Here is a 7,398-nt window from a genome sequence, read left to right on the forward strand (position 1 = left end):
TTATTTGAACAGTGAGACAGAATAAAAACAACAAAATCCAGAAAACCACATGTCAAAAATGTTATAAATTGATTTGCATTTTAATGAGGGAAATAAGTATTTGACCCCCTCTCAATCAGAAAGATTTCTGGCTCCAAGGTGTCTTTTATACAGGTAACGAGCTGAGATTAGGAGCACACTTAAAGGGAGTGCTCCTAATCTCAGTTTGTTACCTGTATAAAAGACACCTGTCCACAGAAGCAATCAATATTGCAATCAGTTTCCAAAGAGCTCTCCAAGGATGTCAGGGACAAGATTGTAGACCTACACAAGGCTGGAATGGGCTACAAGACCATCGCCAAGCAGCTTGGTGACAACAGTTGGTGCGATTATTCGCAAATGGAAGAAACACAAAATACAGTGCCTTGCGAAAGTATTCGGCCCCCTTGAACTTTGCGACCTTTTGCCACATTTCAGGCTTCAAACATAAAGATATAAAACTGTATTTTTTTGTTAAGAATCAACAAGTGGGACACAATCATGAAGTGGAACGACATTTATTGGATATTTCAAACTTTTTTAACAAATCAAAAACTGAAAAATTGGGCTCGATGTGCAAAATAAAACAAAATAGTAACACACTACGCAGTGAAGGACTGAAATCCTGCAGCGCCCGCAAGGTCCCCCTGCTCAAGAAAGCACATATACATGCCCATCTGAAGTTTTCCAATGAACATCTGAATGATTCAGAGGACAACTGGGTGAATGTGTTGTAGTCAGATAAGACCAAAATGGAGCTCTTTGGCATCAACTCAACACAATGTGTTTGGAAGAGGAATGCTGCCTTTGACCCCAAGAACTCCATCTCCACCGTCAAACATGGAGGTGGAAACATTATGCTTTGGGGGTGTTTTTCTGCTATGGGGACAGGACAACTTCACCCCATCAAAGGGACGATGGACGGGGCCATGTACTGTCTAATCTTGGGTGAGAACCTCCTTCCCACAGCCAGGACATTGAAAATGGGTCGTGGATGGGTATTCCAGCATGACAATAACCCAAAACACACGGCCAAGGCAACAGAGGAGTGATTCAAGAAGAAGCGCATTAAGGTCCTGGAGTGGCCTAGCCTTAATCCCATAGAGCTGAAGGTTCGAGTTGCTAAACATCAGCCTCAACCTTAATGACTTGTAGAAGATCTGCAAAGAGGAGTGGGACAAAATCCCTTCTGAGATGTGTGCAAACCTGGTGGCCAACTACAAGAAACATCTGACCTCTGATTGCCAACAAGGGTTTTGCCACCAAGTACTAAGTCATGTTTTGTAGAGGGGTCAAATACTTATTTCCCTCATTAAAATGCAAAGAAATGTATAATATTTTTAACATGTGTTTTTCTGTTTTTTTCTTGTTGTTATTCTGTCTCTCACTGTTCAAATAAACCTACCATTATAGACTGATCATTTCTTTGTCAGTGGGCAAATGTACAAAATCAGCAGAGGATCAAATACTTTTTTTCCCTCACTGTGTATATATTAATAGTCAAAAGTTTGGACACACCTACTCATTTTATTTTTTACTATTTTCTACATTGTAGAATAATAGTGAAGACATCAGAATTATGGAATCATGTAGTAACCAAACAAGTGTTAGACCACTGCTCCACTCGGGAGCAGTTTAAGGCACTGCATCTCAGTGGAAGAGGTGTCACTACAGTCCCTGGTTTTGATTCCAGGCTGTATCACATCTGGCTGTGATTGTGAGTCCCATAGGGCAGCACACCGGTTTGCTTTAAAATTGTATTTGTATGGAATGTCTTTCCTTAATGCGTTTGAGCCAATCAGTTGTGTTGTGACAAGGTAGGGATGGTATACAGAAGACAGCCCTATTTGGTAAAAGACCATATTATGGCAAGAACAGCTCAAATAAGCAATGAGAAATGACAGTCCATCATTACTTTAAGACATGAAGGCCAGTCAATCCAGAAAATGTCAAGACCTTTTGAAGTTTCTTGAAGTGCAGTCGCAAAAACCTTCAAGAGTTATGATGAAACTGGCTCTCATGGGGACTGCCACAGGAAAGGAAAACACAGAGTTACCTCTGCTGCAGAGGATAAGTTCATTAGAGTTAACTGCACCTCAGAAATGGCAGCCCAAAAAATAAGTGCTTCACAGAGTCTGTCAAGTAACAGACACATCTCAACATCAACTGTTCAGAGGAGACTGTGTGAATCAGGCTTTCATGGTCAATTCCTGCAAAGAAACCACTACTAAATGACAACGATAAGGAGAAGAGACTGGCTTGGGCGAAGAAACACGAACAATGGACATTAGACCGGTGGAAATCTGTCCTTTGGTCTGATGAGTCCAAATTTGAGATTTTTGGTTCCAAACTTGTGTCTTTGTGAGACGCATAGTAGGTGAACGGATGATCTCTGCATGTGTGGTTCCCACCGTGAAGCATGGAGGAGGTGTGGGGGTGCTATGCTGGTGACTGATTTATTTAGAATTCAAGGCACACTTAACCAGCATGGCTACCACCGCATTCTGCAGTGATACGCCATCCCATCTGGTTTGCGCTTAGTGGGACTATCATTTGTTTTTCAACAGGACAATGACCCAACACACCTCCAGGCTGTGTAAGGGCTATTTGACCAAGAAGGAGAGTGCTGCATCAGATGACCTGCCCTCCACAATCACCCGGCCACAACCCAGTTAAGATGTTTTGGGATGAGTTGGACCGCAGAGTGAAGGAAAAGCAGCGTATGTGGGAACTATGTATAGTCCGTATGAGATCATCATATCCTGCATAAGGTTAGGTAGCGGTGTCATCGTACAGTAAAGCTCTGTCTGATCTACATTGTACAGTAGTTGTAACAGCCCAGTGGGGTATACATTCCAAACCAATTCATCTGGTCCAGTTGCCATGGACCTTTTTATTCCACAGTCAGTATAAGTCTGTACATGACACCTTTATTTCAAGAACATATATCAAAGTTGTCCTTTTTCCCTGGCGGTTGGGCACGAAATGTGTTGGGGTTGTTTTTCCCCTGTTTTTTCGGTCTTCTTTATATGCCTCAGCTTGTTTATTTTCTGACGACGTACTATTCCATGAAATGGAATGTAGTTTCTGGTACATTGTGTAGTCAAGGACAAGTCTGCTGCAGGAAACAGTGTTTTTCTAAAATGGAAACAGGGAAAAGACAAAGGTGGGGAAGCAAATAATCTTTATCTTTATCTCTACTCCTCTCCGTCCTATTTCCTCCATGACCACAAGCCTTGTAGAGAGGAATGGTGTAAAAATCTGAGCCGTATGCATGCAGTGAGAGGAGGTCTTGCCAGGCCAGCTCAGATTAGACCACTGTGATCGTCACTATGTGAAACCCTAAACCCCATTATGTGGCTAATAGGATAAAGCTTCGCTACTGCTGGGCGGACAATGAGCTACAAAGGGCTCTCAATACAGCCATGCTTACTGCACACTGTTTAACCACAGAGGCCTGGGAATAACTCTATTAGTCTCTGTATGCATACTATGGAGGATAAGATTCACATTTGCCATTTTCTCTTGGGTGAAATATCATAGGCTATAAGCTGATGTACCTGTAGGGTAAGATTACTGATTCACATCGTCTGATGCACAGATTGAAGGTTCATGTCAGTTTGTTGAGTGTTGAGCATCCCTGTAATTTGAATGTTGAATCCTAAGTAACTTCATTCTGAAGCGCTGAATTTCTTTAATTTGTGATAACATATACAGAAGTGTATGTGCTACAAAATATGAATTTGACCAATTTCAGTAATATATGACGTTAGGTGTTTTGTTCTTAAACTAACTGCATCATACAGAGGTTTATTGTCAATGAGGGATATTTGAGTGATGTTGCACAGTATAGCCTGATAGGCTTTACTACAAGTCTACAAAACGTTATGTACACATTGACACCATATGATACTTGCAGTATGTAGATTTAAACATACTGGGCTCAGCAGATGAAGGTACATTTTCAGTAAGAACTGATTTAATGGTGGTGAGAAGAACCAGGGTGATTATGAGAAATCACAAAAGCTGCTTTTAGACAGGCAGCGCAATTCTGATATTTATTTTCCACTAATTGGTCTTTTGACCAATCAGATCAGCTCTGAAAAAGAGCTGATGTGAAAGATCTGATGTGATTGGTCAAAGACCATTTAGTGGGGGAAAAATATCAGAATTGGGCTGCCTAATGAGTTAGCTATGAAAATCACAAGGGGGGCTGAGGGAGGACTATGTCTATACCCTTTCAAAGAACCTGGAATGGGTAGACATGTTTGTCTCTTTCTCTCTGACTCTGCATGTATATATCTCAGGACATTCCCAGTTGGACCAGACCCCTGATTATTATATATTTTTTTCATGTCCTCTAACCTTTCTATCTCCCTAGCAACTTTAATGGCCAGATTAGGAGAATGTATGATATGAGATGCTGATACAGCTGTAGTATAGTTTTAACGAGCCCATGGGGGACAGTTGATTGATGCTGTCCAGTATAATTGGCAAGCATGACCACCTTCACTCCCTTACCAGACTGTGTAAAACATTATATTTGGTGTTCAAGATGTGTTAAAAAAAAAAAAATGGGGACTACAATTGTATGGTGAGTTTAATAAAATTGTACTGTGGGTGGGGAGCATGGGAACATAAGCTTGATTATAGAGTAGGATGAGTGACCAGATGATCAGATCATTTTTGATGGTTTAATGATGGTGAGAACCAGGGGGATTAGGATAGGAACAGTCACTGAGCTACTTACTAATGAGCTAGTTAAGAAGATAACAAAAACTGTGTGTGTAGGTAGGATCTATGCCTCTTCCCTCAGATGGCTAAAAAACATGCATCTCATTCTCCTCCCAGATCCTTGTTTTGCATGTTGATATCTCCTTCATAATAGACCAGGCCATTCCCACTTGGACCGATCCCCAATTAGATCCCTTTATATGAACAGAAGACCACCTAATGAATAGCACGCTGCTACTAGCCTGTTGTTCTCTCTTAAGAGGGGTGCGTATTGTGTGTGTTAGGGGGGCTGATGCCTGTTAATTGGCTGGTCTGTCCTGCTGTGAGCCGCACCGCATTCCAGCAGCTTGGGTAATGGAGCCCCTTCCTTTACAACTCCATAGTGAGGACCGTTGGGGCAGAGGGTGGCTGAATGTGTTTTTCTATTTAAACATTCGTTATTGTACCCAAGGTTGAGAACTTCTTTGAGGCTGGTGGAGTTGAGATGATGAGATTATTTGAGTTGGTGAATGGTCTTCATTGAACAGACCTAGCTACTATGACTGTGTTTTTAGTAAAGCTGCAGTACAATATTTTTTTTATTTCACCTTTATTTAACCAGGTAGGCTAGTTGAGAACAAGTTCTCATTTACAACTGCGACCTGGCCAAGATAAAGCATAGCAGTATATGCTTCCCCTTCTCATCATCAAGAATCCATTTTTTTTAGGGGAGAAAAAAAACACCAAACATGATGACAATACCTATGTTGTAATTTCATGTTAAATGTTCTTACTTCACTACCTGTATGGGTGACACTTTACTTGACACCCAGTGCCATAACACATTATGACACGGTCATAACGATGTCATAATATAGTCATAACACTGTCATGACCCATATATTTACACCTGTTGTGACATATATTGTGTTATTTTATGGCTGGTTTTGACACCTACGTACAGTGAGAGTGTCAAAACCCACATTTATTCAAATGAGTTTTTCCCTTGCTAACAAGTTTCCTTTCGTTAGGGTTAGGTTAGGGTTCGGTTAGGGTTAGGGTTAGGTTAGGGTTAGGTTAGGGTTAGGTTAGGGTTAGGTTAGGGTTAGGGTTAGGTTAGGGTTAGGTTAGGGTTAGGGTTAGGTTAGGGTTAGGTTAGGGTTAGGTTAGGGTTAGGTAAGGGTTAGGTAAGTTTGTTTCTTAAATGCTTTGTTGTTGTTGTGATGAATTCTTCACAGTGATGTTTTTTCATCATATTTTAAATAGCTTGTAGAAAATACACTTTATGACACTGTCATGAAGCATTATGACTGTCCCGTGTCACTTTACTTTGACCAAGGAAATACACTTTATGACACTGTCATGAAGCATTATGACTGTCCCGTGTCACTTTTCTTTGACCAAGGAAATACACTTTATGACACTGTCAAGCAGCATTATTATTTTGCCGTACATGGCCTTATGTCAATCAGTCTTCAGTCAAAAAGCGTGTGTCTTGTCCTGCTCCTGATATTTGCTCCTGCATTCATCCCAGTCATCAGCAACAGAGCATTGGGATACGTGCATGTCTGACATCAATGTGTGTGCAATTACAATGATCATTTAACACAGTCAAGGAACTCGGCAGGTAGGTTGGCCCAACATCTTGGAGAACTAACCACGGTTATTCTATGGATTTAGGCAGCCTCAGATGCTTCTCTCTCTTCATGTAATCCCAGACAGACTTGATGATGTTGAGATCAGGGCTCTGTGGGGGCCATACCATCACTTCCAGGACTCTTTATTCTTCTTTATGCTGAGATAGTTCTTTATGACTTTCGCTGTATGTTTGGGGTCATTGTCATGCTGCAGAATACATTTGGGGCCAATCAGATGCCTCCCTGATGGTATTGCATGATGGATAAGTATCTGCCTGTACTTCTCAGCATTGAGGAGACCATTAATTCTGACCAAATTCCCAACTCCATTTGCAGAAATGCAACCCCAACTTGCAAGGAACCTCCCCCGTGCTTCACTGTTGCCTGCCGACACTCATTTGTATACCGCTCTCCAGCCCTTCAGTGAACAAACTGCCTTCTGCTACAGCCAAATATTTCAAAATTTGACTCATCAGTCCAGAGCACCTGCTGCCATATTTCTGCAACCCAGTTCCTATGTTTTTGTGCATAGTTGAGTCGCTTGGCCTTGTTTCCATGTCGGAGGTATGGCTTTTTGGCCGCAAGTCTTCCATGAAGGCCACTTCTGACCAGACTTCTCTGGACAGTAGATGGGTGTACCAGGTTCCCACTGTTTTCTGCCAATTCTGAGCTGATGGTACTGCTGGACATCTCATGATTGCGAACGGAAGTAAGCATGATGTGTCTTTCATCTGCTGAAGTAAGTTTCCTTGGCCGACCACTGCGTTTACGATCCTCAACGTTGTCTGTTTCTTTGTGCTTCTTTAAAAGAGCTTCGGCAGCACATCTGGAAACTCCTGTCTGCCTTGAAATTTCAGCCTGGGAGAGACCTTGCTGATGCAATATAACTACCTTGTGTCTTGTTGCTGTGCTCAGTCTTGCCATGGTGTATGACTTTTGACAGTAAACTGTCTTCAGCAACATCACCTTGTTAGCTGAGTTTGGCTGTTCCTCACCCAGTTTTATTCCTCCTACACAGCTGTTTCTGTTT

This window comes from Oncorhynchus tshawytscha, linkage group LG23, assembly GCF_018296145.1.
Source record: "Oncorhynchus tshawytscha isolate Ot180627B linkage group LG23, Otsh_v2.0, whole genome shotgun sequence".
In the NCBI taxonomy this organism is placed as follows: domain Eukaryota; kingdom Metazoa; phylum Chordata; class Actinopteri; order Salmoniformes; family Salmonidae; genus Oncorhynchus; species Oncorhynchus tshawytscha.